Source organism: Helianthus annuus, chromosome 1 (assembly GCF_002127325.2).
Source record: "Helianthus annuus cultivar XRQ/B chromosome 1, HanXRQr2.0-SUNRISE, whole genome shotgun sequence".
In the NCBI taxonomy this organism is placed as follows: Eukaryota; Viridiplantae; Streptophyta; class Magnoliopsida; order Asterales; family Asteraceae; genus Helianthus; species Helianthus annuus.
In genome coordinates this window covers 124,465,301-124,481,678 of record NC_035433.2, presented here as the reverse complement: position 1 = coordinate 124,481,678, position 16,378 = coordinate 124,465,301, and positions in this window count along the sequence as shown.

The window sequence follows — 16,378 nt, the reverse complement described above, 5'->3', positions numbered from 1 at the left end:
TCGAGACCAAGGTTGCGACTCGAGATCTCACTCGAGACCTCATAATTGAGTCGAAACCTTATAACTGAGTCGAGATCTGACTCGAAACCTAAGACTAACTCGATCCGCACTAACAGGTGGTTTGCTATTAAATAATCGGTTTTGTAAATGCTTAGTTAATTAATTAGAATCAGATAATGTTTTACAAAACCAAAATAGCTTAACTTGAATGAGCTTCTGATATGTCATTTCTGGCCAAAGCTGATTTGATACATCTACTTATCGTTCAAGTATTACGAAAGCTGGGTTTAGTGTGCATTACAAACGCGAATGTCTTAATGCCTGGCCAAAGCTGATTTAATTCTTTCATGTATAGCATACTTAACAAGTGGATAACTAAAGTGATTGTCTCATTTCTAGCAAAGTTGATTTGTTACAATCACTTTGCACACATGCTTAAATGATTACACTTCTGGCCAAAGTTGATTTGTCTTCGTTTAAGTAGAATTTTAAGTAAGTCTATTATTTTGATGTTAGTAATAGACAATATCACAACTTCATAATTAAAATGGTCATTATTTATGTCTGCCTTAGTATAACATGCTATTAGATCACATTAGAACTTCTTTCTTAGTATCATAATTTGCTCATCTTATTTCCACCAACAACACCCAATTGTGGGATTCCACATTTGACTGGTGATAACTTTGCTGCATGGAAGGATGCTCTCATGCTTACGCTTGGATTGCTGGACTTTGATTATGCTCTAAGAGTGAATAAGCCAGCGGACCTTACTCATCAAAGTACTGCTACTGAGCAGTTGTCTCATGAAAAGTGGACTAGGTGTAACCACATGTCTCTCATGTTCATGAAGCAGTCCATAAGCAATGCAATCAAAGGAGCCATTCCTGATTCTGAAGATGCTAAAACCTACTTGGCTTCTGTGGAGGCACAATTCAAGGGGGCGTCTAAAGCACACACTAGTACCCTTATTCTCAAGCTGGTGACAATTAAGAATGATGGGAGGAGCGGCATTCGCGAGCACATCATGATGATGAATGACATGGCCAATAAGCTGAAGGGGCTGGAAATGGAAATCAGTGATGGTTTACTCATTCATTTCATCATTACTTCGCTTCCTTCCTCATTTAAAGCATTCAAGATCAATTACAACACTCAGAAGGACAAATGGACGATGAGTGAGCTGGTCGCTATGTGCGTACAGGAGGAAGAGCGTATGAGGATGGATCGCACTACTGATGTTGCTAACTTCACTACCTCCAACTCTAAGAAAAGGAAGAACAATCATCAGAGGAAGGATGCTTCAAAAGTCCAAAGGCCCAATCCCAATACAAGTGCACCTTCCAGCTTTAAGAACTCCTTAGGCAGAATCCACTGCAAGTTCTGTAAAAAGGCAAGACATATGCAGAAGGAATGCCCTGACTTTAAGGAATGGCTGGCTAAGAAAGGTAATGATTATTTTATGATACTTGAGTCCTATAATTTAAATGTTCTTGCTAATTCTTAGTGGTTTGATTCTGGTTAAAAAAAAAAAAACTGAACTAGGAATAATGCCTTATCATTCTGTAAAACCAAAGTGTAAATTTCCAATTATCAACATATTGGTCCCAATATTCATGCAATGTTTTCTTAATATGTAAGACTATGTAATTAATAAAACATATAAACCAAAATACCAAACCTAAACTGAAAATTATAATCCCATATGAGCAGAGATAGTTCAAAACCGAACCGAACCTAACCGAAAACCGAAATCGATAGAAAAAACCGAATCCAACAGTGAAAACTTAAGGTCCAATAATCGAGCAATTCTGAATCACAAGAGATCATTACCAACTTAAAAACCAACAAATATTTGAAATTTACATCCATATCTCTATAGCAAACACAACATATAAACATAGCATATAACCTAATTAACTTCACATCCAAAAAGTAACAAGGTTAAACACACAAACAACAAGTAACAAAACAACCATCCCTAACTTCGTTCAATCGACAGGAGTCTTTCGATTTAGCGTTTATACCACAAACTCTACAGAAAAATAGCTAACAACATAATGACATATGATATTATGAATCAAACACAACTTACTCAAAACCTAATATCCAATTTCACAGCAGAAATCAAGCTCGGTGCACTTATTCAAAACCTAATATCCAATTTCACAGAAGAAATCAAACTCGTTGCAACTTATTCAAAACCTAACATCCAATTTCACAGCAGAAATCAAACTCGGTGCACTTATTCAAAACCTAACATCCAATTTCATAGCAGAAATCAAACTCGGTGCACTTATTCAAAACCTAATATCCAATTTCACAGCAGAAATCAAACTCTGTACAATTCAATCATATATGCGTGTCTACACAAGCTCATAAAACCCTAGTTCGACCGTATGAACCCTAACTTCAAGTAATGCTAACAAATTATGATAAAATTCACATAAACAAAACCCTAGATGAACTGAAAACTCACCGAATTGAAGATCTGGATTCACAAGTAGAATAATCTGCAAACGAAGTTCTATAGATTAAAGTAAATCCATATGAATAAGAATAATATCAATTTGTTGTGAGAGAAAAGAGTTGAATCTGTGTAGAAAGAGGAACTTTTTTAAGGTTTTGAGATTTTGAATGAAGGTGGTATAGTGGGCACCTGGATTACCGGCTATAGCCGGTCGTACACGAGGTTGATTTGTACACAACGCGTGTTGTTGAGGTGCCTGAGTTTAACCGGTGACCTGTTAAACGCCACAAACCTTTAAATCTTGCTTTTTAGACACGACTAATCCTTCGTATGCAAGAAAAAATTGGGTTAAAAATATATTGAAGTAAGAGTATAATTACTTCTAAGTCTTTAACTTGTTGAGTTTATAAATGTTGAATGTAAGTAAACATGTAAAGATATGGAGAATCTTGTAATATGTTTTGGATGTATTGTTTGATATTTGTTACCATGATTATAGTCTAGGAATATGGTGATCTCATTTCTATAATTTTTATTTTTGGATTGTGATAAATCACAAATTAAGTAATTACGTTACTTTTACGATATTATAGTGTTAGAGAAAGACACATATTTGTTTTGATGCCACCTGGTGTTCTATATCTTCTTTTTTCTAATTTTATGTTCGTAATGACCATGACTTGATTAAACAGGACAAAAAACTTCCTTCCGTCCGGCTCTTGGTGTCTCCAACAACAAGAAACACGTCTCCATGACACTTGAGATGGAAAATATCTTGTATGCAACGTGAGCACGATTGTTTTAAGTTTTACATATGTTGCGTTGTTTCTTCAGCAATTGAAGGAAAATTCCTAAATTGATAAAGAGAAGGGATTATGGTTGATTCTTGAAGTTTTTTAGTGCACCTATGCAATAATCTTACACGATCTGTTGCGTACATACTTGAACTATATCAATGTCAAGTGATGAAACCGTACTATTTTTTTTTTCATGAAACATGAAGTTTTCTTTTATATTGTCATGTCCAGTGATGAAACCGTAGTTTTTTTTTCCTGGAACATAAAGTTTTCTTTTATTTCACCAACTAATTTACTAATCACTTTTTTAAATACATCTTCATATGATAATAGTCTAAAATAATCACTTTTTTAAATACATTTCAAATGATAATAGCCTAAAAACCAAAATATAAAAAAAAATAATAATAATAAGTCATGATAATATATAAAAGTTCGAAAGACTTAAATTAAAAGTTATTTTGTTCGAAATTGGAAGTCTCAAAATCTCACTAAATGTCATAGTTAATTAAAAGTTTAGTTTTTTTTAAACGGCAAAGCTTCTATATATTGATATTGAAATCGAGCTAGCAGGAAGTTGGAACCCTGAGAGCATACAATGGAAAACAAAACAAAGTTACAAATATTACATCTCAAATGTCAAAGTCACATCACCTATCCCAGTTATGGTTCCCATATTTGATCTACTTGTAATCCAAAAAAAATACCTCTTTTTAATGAGCTCCGTCATTCTGAGCTCCGCCATTCTATTGTGATGAATGTGAACATTGTTGAAAACCTTTTCGTTTCTTGCCATATCTCCCTAAAAAGATTGATCCGATTATCTTTTTCCATTCTTTTGATCCCCTCGTGTCTTGGCCCAAACTAAGCAAGTGGTTGATGGATTGAACATGATCTAGAAAGGGGATGTTGACCCAAACCAGAATTGTCCACCATGTAGCTTTCGCTACCCAATAATCCCAAAGAAGAGGTTTACGATCTCTTCTCTCAAGCCACAACGCGAATAGTTTTGGTCGATTAAGTGTGCTCCTCTAATCACAAGATTTACTCTCGTCGCGATTCGATTGAGTCTCGCCCTCCATCCGAACAAGCTAACTTTGGGCAGGACTAATTTATTCCACAATTTCCAATAGGCTCCATCTTGCGATCTCTGCACTTTGTGAATCTTCTATCAACACCCGGACACTGTTAACTCCTCGCCCATTTCCATCTCCATATGTCACACTTGCTATTAAGATGAATATTGCTTAGCATTTGAATTAACGAAGCTAATTGAGAAAGTTCCACATCACTACTCGACTCCCTCCACCAATGCCACCCCCACGCTACTGAATCAGATCCCGCTTTGCAATATGCGACGGTGGCTCTTTTTGTGGACAACCAGTTTAAACGGTTCAACGAACTGATCTTTCAAAGGCCCATTCCTAGCCCAATGATCCAGCCAAAAAAATGTGTTTTTACCCGAGCCTACAATGGTAAATAAGTTTGATTGAATGGACAAGTTCATATTAGAATCAGGGGCTGTTTGGCTAAGCTTATTGGAAGGAACCGTATTATACCCCATTTTGGTAATGTAAATGATCGATATAACCCGGACCCACAACGCCGATGGATCCAGTTTTGGGCCCGGGCATCTTATCCCACACAACCCACTTGATTTTTCTACCCCCGTTTTTGTATCCCCAAACAATTTTTTTTTTCTAATCTTCTCCAAAGTTTTGATAACCCCAATCGGAGCTTTGAAAAGCGATAAGTGGTAGTTTGGAAGTGCTCCAAGAACCGCTTTCGCCAATGTCACCCTACCCACTAATGATAAGTTTTTCGCTTTCCATCCCGAAAGTTTGCTGTTGAATTTGTCGATGATTGGCTTCCAATGTTTTATTCGTTTCACGTTGGCGCCTATGGGGATACCAAGAAAAGTAAAAGGGAACGTACCAAATTTGCAATGGATGCGACTTGTCGTACTCTCTATCTCTTCTTTACTAACCCCGGATCCATATATGCAACTCTTATTAGGTTGATTTTGAGCTAGGAACATAGATAAAAGCATCTTAACATGCGGTTAATATTCAACACATTTTGGTCCAACATTATCCCACGAAAACCACATCGTCGGCATAGAAAAGGTGTGTTATATATGGTCCACCATTAGGGAGCGAGATGCCTTTTAACAACTCCTCTGCAACCGTTCTATTCATGACTACCTTCAAGGCTTCAAACATTAACACAGAGAAACGAGGAGATGTGAGTTTCCTTGTCTAAGACCCCTATGAAGTTGGAACTTCGACGAAGGAGATCTATTAACGAGGAGTGTTGATCTTCCCGATTTTAAGCAAGGTGTTATACACAACTTTTAAATAAAGTCATTGTCATTTTTTAAAAGAAAAATCAAGTTTCACTTGATTTTTGACTATTAGTCTTAATTTTGAAAAACCTATCTTAATAATAAATTGAACATGATAGAGATTAATACCGTTTTGTCCTTCAAATGGGTGGTTAGCCTTATCATCAATCAATTGTCGGTGTTTCAATTGTGAAAACTTTTGGTCAAATGAACACATTCAAACCTGTATTGACTATACCACCCATGGGGTATGTAACATCCGTCAAAATGAGTTCCAAAATCTGACCTGTTTTAAATTTTAGATCCTAATCCTTAAAACTCGAAAATTTTTCGCAGATTAAATAATTGAAAGAGTTTTATCCTTATTTTAATTTATTTATAAACATGGTTAGTTATTTATTTATTTGTTTAATTAATCAAATTAACTAATATTACAATTAAAAGTTTTATTATTTTATTTATATAAAACTAATCTAGTTAGTTTTGGTTAAATAACAAGTTAATTAAAGTTAACTAGGTTTATTAGTTATAACATGTTATTATTATTATTATTATTATTATTATTAATGATAATGTTATCTGTAACAACCCGCACCTTCGTGCGTTGTTACTACTCGATACACTCGTTACGCCTAGCACCGGAGATTCGGATCATAATGTAATCATATCAATTTTATCGCTAAATCGAAGTATAATCGAATAATTACGCATATTCTATCGCTACTACAAACCTATTTTGCATAACACTCACGATGATGTCGAATAAGGGCCTAATCTACCCTTCTCGATGAGCGTGAGGTGTCAAAATGTGAGTAATCAACGCTAACGAGGGTTATCGGGAGAGTACTATGACTCTAACCGTCATGACGATGATGGCAATATGAGTAAGTGGTGCCCCGATAATCATTGTGGCACATCACATCGAAGAACGCACTCGAAGGCACGCGTAACTCGATCACCGCACTGAGAATTGGATACATAAATACGTATATACGGCCCTTTTGTGATTAATAATAATAAATAATTTAATAATTATATAAATATATGAAAATATGGCTCAAACCGTCGAAATCGCACCAAAAACGGGATCAAAAGGCTTCCGAACGGATCAATTCGATCAGACTAGTCCAATTGGTCAGACCGGCCCAATCAGATAGGCCAGTCCGATCGGATGGGCCAGTCCGATCGGATGGGCCAACCGATCGACTGGGCCAGCCGATCGACTGGGCCAGCCGATCGACTGGGCCAGCCGATCGACTGGGCCAGCCGATCGACTGGGCCAGCCGATCGACTGGGCCAGCCGATCGACTGGGCCAGCCGATCGACTGGGCCAGCCGATCGACTGGGCCAGCCGATCGACTGGGCCAGCCGATCCAGTCGCTGTTTTGCCTTCCTTTCTCCTTCCTTGCCTATAAATACCCCTCCATTCCCTCCCAAACACTTGTGTTGCTGCTCCTAACCGACCAAGACGTTCCAGCCCTCAAATCTCTCGATTTCTTCCGATTCTTGTAAGTTTTCGACTCAAATCTTGTACTTCCTTGATCAAAATGCAATCCTTCATCTTTCTACCTTTCAAATCTCAGTTTTTAACCGTGAAATCAACGGATTTTGGGTGTTCTAAGGTGATGTCACCATAAAGTTCTTCAAAGGTGATGTCATCCCATGAAGAACAACTTAGATCCGAATGATTTCCATACGATTCTTCATGAATCTCACCCAAATCAATGTTTTTCTAATCAAAAGGCCACGGATTTGGGATGTTCGGATAGATTTCATCACAAAGTTCTTATGAACTTCAAGTGTTGACCTCATATCATCAAGAACAACTCAGATCCAGGGCATTTCCTAAGTAAAATCAAGGTTTTTACATCAGATCTAGTGATAAAATGATCGATTTCGAGTTAAACACGGAAAAACCGACAAAAACGACCAGTTCCGACGAACGGGGTGATTCCCGGCCGTTAAAACAGGTCGGAATTGACGGGATTTCAGTTGCTTAACACCTCATCGTAACGTCCTAACCCAAAACGCCGAAGAACGCTCGAAAAATCATCGAAAACAGCCGAACAGGATGGCCAATCGAGTGGCCCAATCGATCGAACAGACCAGTCGATCGAGTGGCCCAATCGATCGAACAGACCAGTCGATCGAGTGGCCCAATCGATCGAACAGACCAGTCGATCGAGTGGCCCAATCGATCGAACAGACCAGTCGATCGAGTGGCCCGTTCGATCGATCAGGCCCATTCGATCGATCAGGCCCATTCGATCGATCAGGCCCATTCGATCGATCAGGCCCATTCGATCGATCAGGCCCATTCGATCGATCAGGCCCATTCGATCGAGTGGCCTGTTCGACTGGGCCAGCCCAATTTCATCATTTTGCCCGATTTTAACCCAATTTCGCCCGATTTCACGCAAATCGATACCGTTTAACGCATAGTAACCTATCACTCACGTAAATTATCTGAAATCAGGATATTCTCCGGCACCGGTTCCGCAAACCTAACCGAAAACGCGCTGTGAGTATACTTGACCCCTTTTATCGAATTTTGGGTGTAACATACGTTCCATAAAAACCAAACTTATCAAACGAATGATTTAATTGGACTATTTATCACTTGCGAATAACTGTTTGCATAGATATACGTGATGCTAGTTGCATGTATGCTAGGACTTATACTCGTGACGTCCCACCAAGACTAGTATAGTACTATTTCGCCCGACGGGGTCTAGTTATGCCATCAAAAGTCGAGCATCGAGGACTTAGCTGGTAGTATCAGTCTTGTGAGTATATATGTCTTGTATTACGTTTATGCATGTGGAAATTCGCAGCACTTTTAATCTATCACACTATCACATATCAAACCTGTATACTCGCCAATACTTTTGTATTGACAAAGTTTTAACGTATGTTGCAGGTTTAGCCGAAGTTTACATCAAATCAAGCTAGGAAGTCTAGAAACTCATCTAAAATCTAGGTTGTCGGATTTGAATTGTTCGAGAGGACAAGAAATCTGTGATGACTTACGTGATTGTATTGTTTGTTAGTATGGGATGACAAATGTAATAAATATTATCGCAATATAGTTGTTATGGATTCTCTTGAGCAATCTGATTCGCCTAGTGCCGCGCCCCGATGATTCCGCCATCGGTTGGGGTGTGACAGATTGGTATCAGAGCCATAACTATAGGGAATTAGGCAAAGTTTGAGACTCGACCTAGTCCGGGTCGATGTCTTATGAAAGTGACCTAGTCTATAGTCTAAGTACCAACAGGCCGACTCTTACGAACTCGTTAGGGTTTGTTTGGGCCAACTTGCTACTCTCGATCGAATTTGTTGAAAAGTTACAACTATTGTGTGAACACCGCATACTACAGCTTCACGCAAAGAGCCTTTCCTAAGGCTAGAAGGTTACTTAGCCTTTCCTAAGGCTGACACAATACACATGTTTTCAAAACTACTCGCATAACAAAACCGAGTGATCTAGTCGAGACCAGGTGTGAAAACCAATAACTCTCGCTAGGATCACTCACTCAGCATATTTTTCTAGCACGAGAACTCTTTGTTGAGCTAGGAGTGACATCCACATCTCGACAAAAGGTCTCCATTTCGAAATTCTGGTGGAACTCTCGGATTTATTCGATGAGCACAACCACAAATGGGAACGAAGTTGTTAAGCCAGGGGTGAAACCCATACCTTAATCAACTGTTCCACTCTATAAAATGGTTTACAAAAGCTCTCACCAAGGACACGACCATAACAACGATTCAGGCTGCGCGAAGACTAGAGAGACGAATGTTAGGAGCTGCATCCCAGTGGAAGCGTGAGTCCTCTAGGTCAACGCGTATGCCCGAACCTGTTGGTTGTAGTCGGGTTACTTGGGTAGTCAACGCCTAAACACCCAAGGCATTCCATCTAAATTTTACGTGTATGGTTTACGTCTATGAGATTTCAAATTTAAGCTTTACGATTTACCGATTTCTCGATTTATCGAATTTACGAACCTCGATTTACAAAGCGCACAACCTGCACAGCCATCGCAATCTAAAACAAAGACCGAATGATCGCAACAAAACAAACGCCTAAGTACTCGAATTCGCTTACGCCATTTCTCTCGTCACGTCGTCGCGAATTCTGAGTCAAAATCTATGTGTAGCCTACAACTATATCTATATGTATTAAATACAAAACGAATCAATTATGTGAGAGTTTAGGAACCTAGAATTTTCCTATGTGGCTCCTATGTGTTGAATTAAATTCTATAACAAGTTTTGATCGAATCAAATCGCATCAAAAGCTCAAAATCATTATGATCGAATCTCATTCCGAATCCTTCTGTCTAGATGCCTTCCAACAACTCGATCTCGAGACGAGTAGCTAGGAGAAGAGCCCAACGACGCGCCGATAAGAGGATTGCCTCAATTGTGACCAAGGAAGTGGTCAAGCTCATTCCTCAAATTGTCGCGCAAGTGCACTCTCAAAGCCACTCTCGAGCCCCGGAAGACGTCAAGACGGAATCTGCATTCCTCTACAAACACTTCAAAGCCTGTGATCCAATGCCTTTCACTGGTGAAGGAGATGTTTCTCAATTACTCCAGTGGTTCGATGCCATCGAGGTTACCCTTCGTCAGAGTGGGTGCCCCGAGGACCTTCAAACTACTTGCGCCACCGGAGTATTCCAATCCCGAGCACTCGATTGGTGGACCGCCGAACGCAACAAACGTGGGATCTCCGCAGCTTACGCCCTCTCATGGGGTGAGCTGAAGGAACTCATGAAGGAAGAATATTGTCCCCCTCACGAAGTCCAGAAGCTAGAGAACGAATTTTGGGAAATCAAGCAAACCGAAGGTGACAATGCGAGCTATACAGCAAGGTTCAAACAGCTTAGCATAACCTGCCCAAGTCAAGTCGACACTCCAAAGAAAGCTATCGCGAAGTATATTCGTGGCTTACCAGAGTGTGTGGGTGATTTTGTCGAAGCTGCAAAGCCTGCTACCATCGAAGAAGCCTACCGTCTAGCCGCAGAGCTCAACAGCAAACGAGTCGTGGACGGATTCTTCTCCAAGAAGCCTGTCAAACGAGCTCATCAAGCAATCATCATCAACTCGTCCGACGATTCCTCTGGAGAATCGGTCGATGGATCATCTGACAGCTCCTCGGAGGATTCTTCTAAGAATTACTCCGACAATGCCTCCGCTAAATCGTCAGGCGAATCCGAAGACGACGCCGCATCAACTCAGGAAGCCCAACCGAGCCGCAAACGAAAGACCGTGAGCCCAGACTCTTCAACAACTGGACTGCCGCAACCCGAACATCTCCGATCAGTCCCAGTGCAGTCACAACGCGCTTACAATGGATCTCATCCCCTGTGTTTCACATGCACGTATCATCACCCGCTAGAAGCAAAATGTCGCTATTGCGCAAATTGCAACTGGTATGGGCATTATACGTCGCAGTGCCGTACAGGACCGTAACCTGGAAAGAAGTCATCAGCAACCGCCGTCTCCGCAAGTATCCACAACAACGTTATTTTGATCCTAATGTTGTTGTAATAATCCGACTTATCGCTATCATTTCTGGACTTATTTCATATATCATCGTGTGTGGATTCTATTTCTCTTACAATCGAGCACTATTTAGACGCTAGCACTATGTACTATATTATGTATTTTATCCCTATAACACTCTTAGAACGAGGTACGGTATACGTGCAAGGGACAACTAATCACGGGTGCACACGGGATTATCTTGGTCAGTGCACGGAGATCGTAGTGAAGTTCTAATGGTGCCATAACGTTTAAAAGCACGGTCAAGGCCGTGTCAACAAAGTGTGACACCAAAGCACGGGGCATAAGTAGTAGGGGTGACGCGGGGGTACGCTTTACCATACTACCGAAACTTCGTGAAGAAAGTGCCATGTGGAGTTGGACGTTATTAGACCTATTATACTATTATGGTTAATTTGACACTCTACCATCAATCACAAGGCGTAACAAAACTAAACCGCATCACTGCGAGGCTTCTCGTAAGTCCGCGTACACAAATTGCCACATCGATGAACTTAGGTAAGTTCACCCCGAAGAGCAATTGGAGCAACGCGAGACTGGTCGTAAAGTCTAGAACGCAACTTAATCGCAGTTTTTCCGGATCAATCTCGCAATCAAATCATTCGATAAGTGGCTCGAAATCGCAAGCGCATCATGTGTTTGTCTAGAAATCTCTAACGCTAGTTGTTGTCAATTGTGTGAACTTCTATCAGCTGGTGTGGATCGCCTATTGTGGATTCGCTAGACGAGTATCGACAATCACTCGCCGCCTTCCACTATTAACGCGCCTCGCACCTAATCCATCAACTCGATACTCTTAACGCGGTTCGCTACTGCTTATCGATGTATGCATTCTACGTGTCAGGTTAGCGCGCACGACCTCGCTTCATGAGACGAAATTAACAAGGTTGAAACATGGTGATGTTTTGACCATATTAGTTGACTTTGTGGAAAAAGGCCGTGTGGGCTAGCCTTAGTACTATTCGTGGTGTAATCAGTTCAATCAATCGCCTATCACTCGCAACGCAACAATCGTCGCTTATCAATCTGTTGAAATCTATTGTCTATCGATGTTCGAATGTTACTTGGAGGTCATCGCAGGTGGTGTAATGTTAGGGTGCATGACATTGCTTCACAAGATAAGACTAATATGGAAACATGGTGTTTGTCATATTAGCAAGTCTTGTGGAAACGTGCCATGCGAACTTCGTGTGGAATCAAATCGAAATCTCATTTACCCGAATCAAAATCGTGTCATTCGTTGCCCAACCAAGCATACCATATCAGCGTTGTGCGACCGGACTACTCGCACCCGCTGCCTACGCTTGGTTTGCATCCAACTTATTTCTATTCAAAACTCGGTCTAGCACCTCATCGCTAGGATCAAGGGAATCGAAATTCTATCTGTGTCTTATCGGCACGCATGACACTGCCTCATGAAACAGAGTTAATATGGGTAAAGCATGGTGGATACGCCGCTGGTACTTCCTATATATAAGTGTTTTAACCATATTAACGAACTTTTGTGGGAAGGTGCCACGTGGGGCCCGATGTAAGTTATTTTTCCATAGTATTAAGGAAAACCTATTTTTATAAAATTTTTACTAAAACCGTTGGACAAATGAAATTCCTTACAACATGGAGAAAACATTGAATCAGTTTGGCTCCGTGCCCAATGAAAATTTCATAAGTCCAATTCCTTTCTTAAAAACCTTTGCAATGACCGACAGGAATCTTCCCGAGAACGAGGGTTCGGCAGTCGAGTTTCGCTCGAACCCACGTTGTAGGAAAGTTTTCTTAAAACTCATTTTGCCACCTGATTCTTTTAAAATGTAAAACTCAAAACCTGTTATCAAATAACAAAACCCTCCACATAGCGCTGGTGTGGACATCAAAACGGTCGACACCGCGCCATGAGGAGATTTTTCTTAATTAACTTCGGAAATTAATCGAGTATTGGTAAGTTTAAAACGCTATAAAAAAATTGCTTTTTGTATGTGTTATCACTTCTAAATAATCGAATCGTATGCTCTCTCTATTTTCACTCGCCAAATCGTAATCGATCGCTCGTTATCTAGACGCTATTAATCTCTACTCTCAATCGCATCAACTCTTACGACCCTACTATTGGATTAATTTCGGGACGAAATTTCCTAAAGGAGGGGATACTGTAACAACCCGCACCTTCGTGCGTTGTTACTACTCGATACACTCGTTACGCCTAGCACCGGAGATTCGGATCATAATGTAATCATATCAATTTTATCGCTAAATCGAAGTATAATCGAATAATTACGCATATTCTATCGCTACTACAAACCTATTTTGCATAACACTCACGATGATGTCGAATAAGGGCCTAATCTACCCTTCTCGATGAGCGTGAGGTGTCAAAATGTGAGTAATCAACGCTAACGAGGGTTATCGGGAGAGTACTATGACTCTAACCGTCATGACGATGATGGCAATATGAGTAAGTGGTGCCCCGATAATCATTGTGGCACATCACATCGAAGAACGCACTCGAAGGCACGCGTAACTCGATCACCGCACTGAGAATTGGATACATAAATACGTATATACGGCCCTTTTGTGATTAATAATAATAAATAATTTAATAATTATATAAATATATGAAAATATGGCTCAAACCGTCGAAATCGCACCAAAAACGGGATCAAAAGGCTTCCGAACGGATCAATTCGATCAGACTAGTCCAATTGGTCAGACCGGCCCAATCAGATAGGCCAGTCCGATCGGATGGGCCAGTCCGATCGGATGGGCCAACCGATCGACTGGGCCAGCCGATCGACTGGGCCAGCCGATCGACTGGGCCAGCCGATCGACTGGGCCAGCCGATCGACTGGGCCAGCCGATCCAGTCGCTGTTTTGCCTTCCTTTCTCCTTCCTTGCCTATAAATACCCCTCCATTCCCTCCCAAACACTTGTGTTGCTGCTCCTAACCGACCAAGACGTTCCAGCCCTCAAATCTCTCGATTTCTTCCGATTCTTGTAAGTTTTCGACTCAAATCTTGTACTTCCTTGATCAAAATGCAATCCTTCATCTTTCTACCTTTCAAATCTCAGTTTTTAACCGTGAAATCAACGGATTTTGGGTGTTCTAAGGTGATGTCACCATAAAGTTCTTCAAAGGTGATGTCATCCCATGAAGAACAACTTAGATCCGAATGATTTCCATACGATTCTTCATGAATCTCACCCAAATCAATGTTTTTCTAATCAAAAGGCCACGGATTTGGGATGTTCGGATAGATTTCATCACAAAGTTCTTATGAACTTCAAGTGTTGACCTCATATCATCAAGAACAACTCAGATCCAGGGCATTTCCTAAGTAAAATCAAGGTTTTTACATCAGATCTAGTGATAAAATGATCGATTTCGAGTTAAACACGGAAAAACCGACAAAAACGACCAGTTCCGACGAACGGGGTGATTCCCGGCCGTTAAAACAGGTCGGAATTGACGGGATTTCAGTTGCTTAACACCTCATCGTAACGTCCTAACCCAAAACGCCGAAGAACGCTCGAAAAATCATCGAAAACAGCCGAACAGGATGGCCAATCGAGTGGCCCAATCGATCGAACAGACCAGTCGATCGAGTGGCCCAATCGATCGAACAGACCAGTCGATCGAGTGGCCCGTTCGATCGATCAGGCCCATTCGATCGATCAGGCCCATTCGATCGATCAGGCCCATTCGATCGATCAGGCCCATTCGATCGATCAGGCCCATTCGATCGATCAGGCCCATTCGATCGATCAGGCCCATTCGATCGAGTGGCCTGTTCGACTGGGCCAGCCCAATTTCATCATTTTGCCCGATTTTAACCCAATTTCGCCCGATTTCACGCAAATCGATACCGTTTAACGCATAGTAACCTATCACTCACGTAAATTATCTGAAATCAGGATATTCTCCGGCACCGGTTCCGCAAACCTAACCGAAAACGCGCTGTGAGTATACTTGACCCCTTTTATCGAATTTTGGGTGTAACATACGTTCCATAAAAACCAAACTTATCAAACGAATGATTTAATTGGACTATTTATCACTTGCGAATAACTGTTTGCATAGATATACGTGATGCTAGTTGCATGTATGCTAGGACTTATACTCGTGACGTCCCACCAAGACTAGTATAGTACTATTTCGCCCGACGGGGTCTAGTTATGCCATCAAAAGTCGAGCATCGAGGACTTAGCTGGTAGTATCAGTCTTGTGAGTATATATGTCTTGTATTACGTTTATGCATGTGGAAATTCGCAGCACTTTTAATCTATCACACTATCACATATCAAACCTGTATACTCGCCAATACTTTTGTATTGACAAAGTTTTAACGTATGTTGCAGGTTTAGCCGAAGTTTACATCAAATCAAGCTAGGAAGTCTAGAAACTCATCTAAAATCTAGGTTGTCGGATTTGAATTGTTCGAGAGGACAAGAAATCTGTGATGACTTACGTGATTGTATTGTTTGTTAGTATGGGATGACAAATGTAATAAATATTATCGCAATATAGTTGTTATGGATTCTCTTGAGCAATCTGATTCGCCTAGTGCCGCGCCCCGATGATTCCGCCATCGGTTGGGGTGTGACATTATCCTATATTTTAAGTTTTTAAATATATTATTACTACCATAATTATAAAATTCAAAACCTCATAAAGTGTTGGATGGCATGAGAATTGGAAAAACGAGATACAACACATAATAGGAAATCATATTTGACTTTGAAAGATTTTTACTTTGTAAACTAATTATCAATATAGTTATGAACAAGTACTACATAGAACATAAAAAATACTATATTTTCTTTTTGGAAACAAGAAATTGCCGCCATAAACATCCAAGATTTCATTTTCATTTTGATTAACATAAATCTCTTAGACACTGTTACAACCTTGTCGCCCAAACTCTTTGAACGCGTACAGTTCCCATATTTCCTTTTCTTTTACCTATGATCGCTGATTAATCGGAAGTCGATATCATTTCCGCATTTCCTTTTCGGTTCCAATCACGAACAAAGACGAAATCATGTCCCCGTTCCTCGATGATTATCATTCTTACCATTTCAATTCGGAAAGTTAACAAAATTCGATTCTATGATTTGTGTACATATTGCATCGATCCATCTCGACACCTTCGTTACCACCTTCTCACAAGCCGAAACACCTCACTGTTTTACACTCTCTCT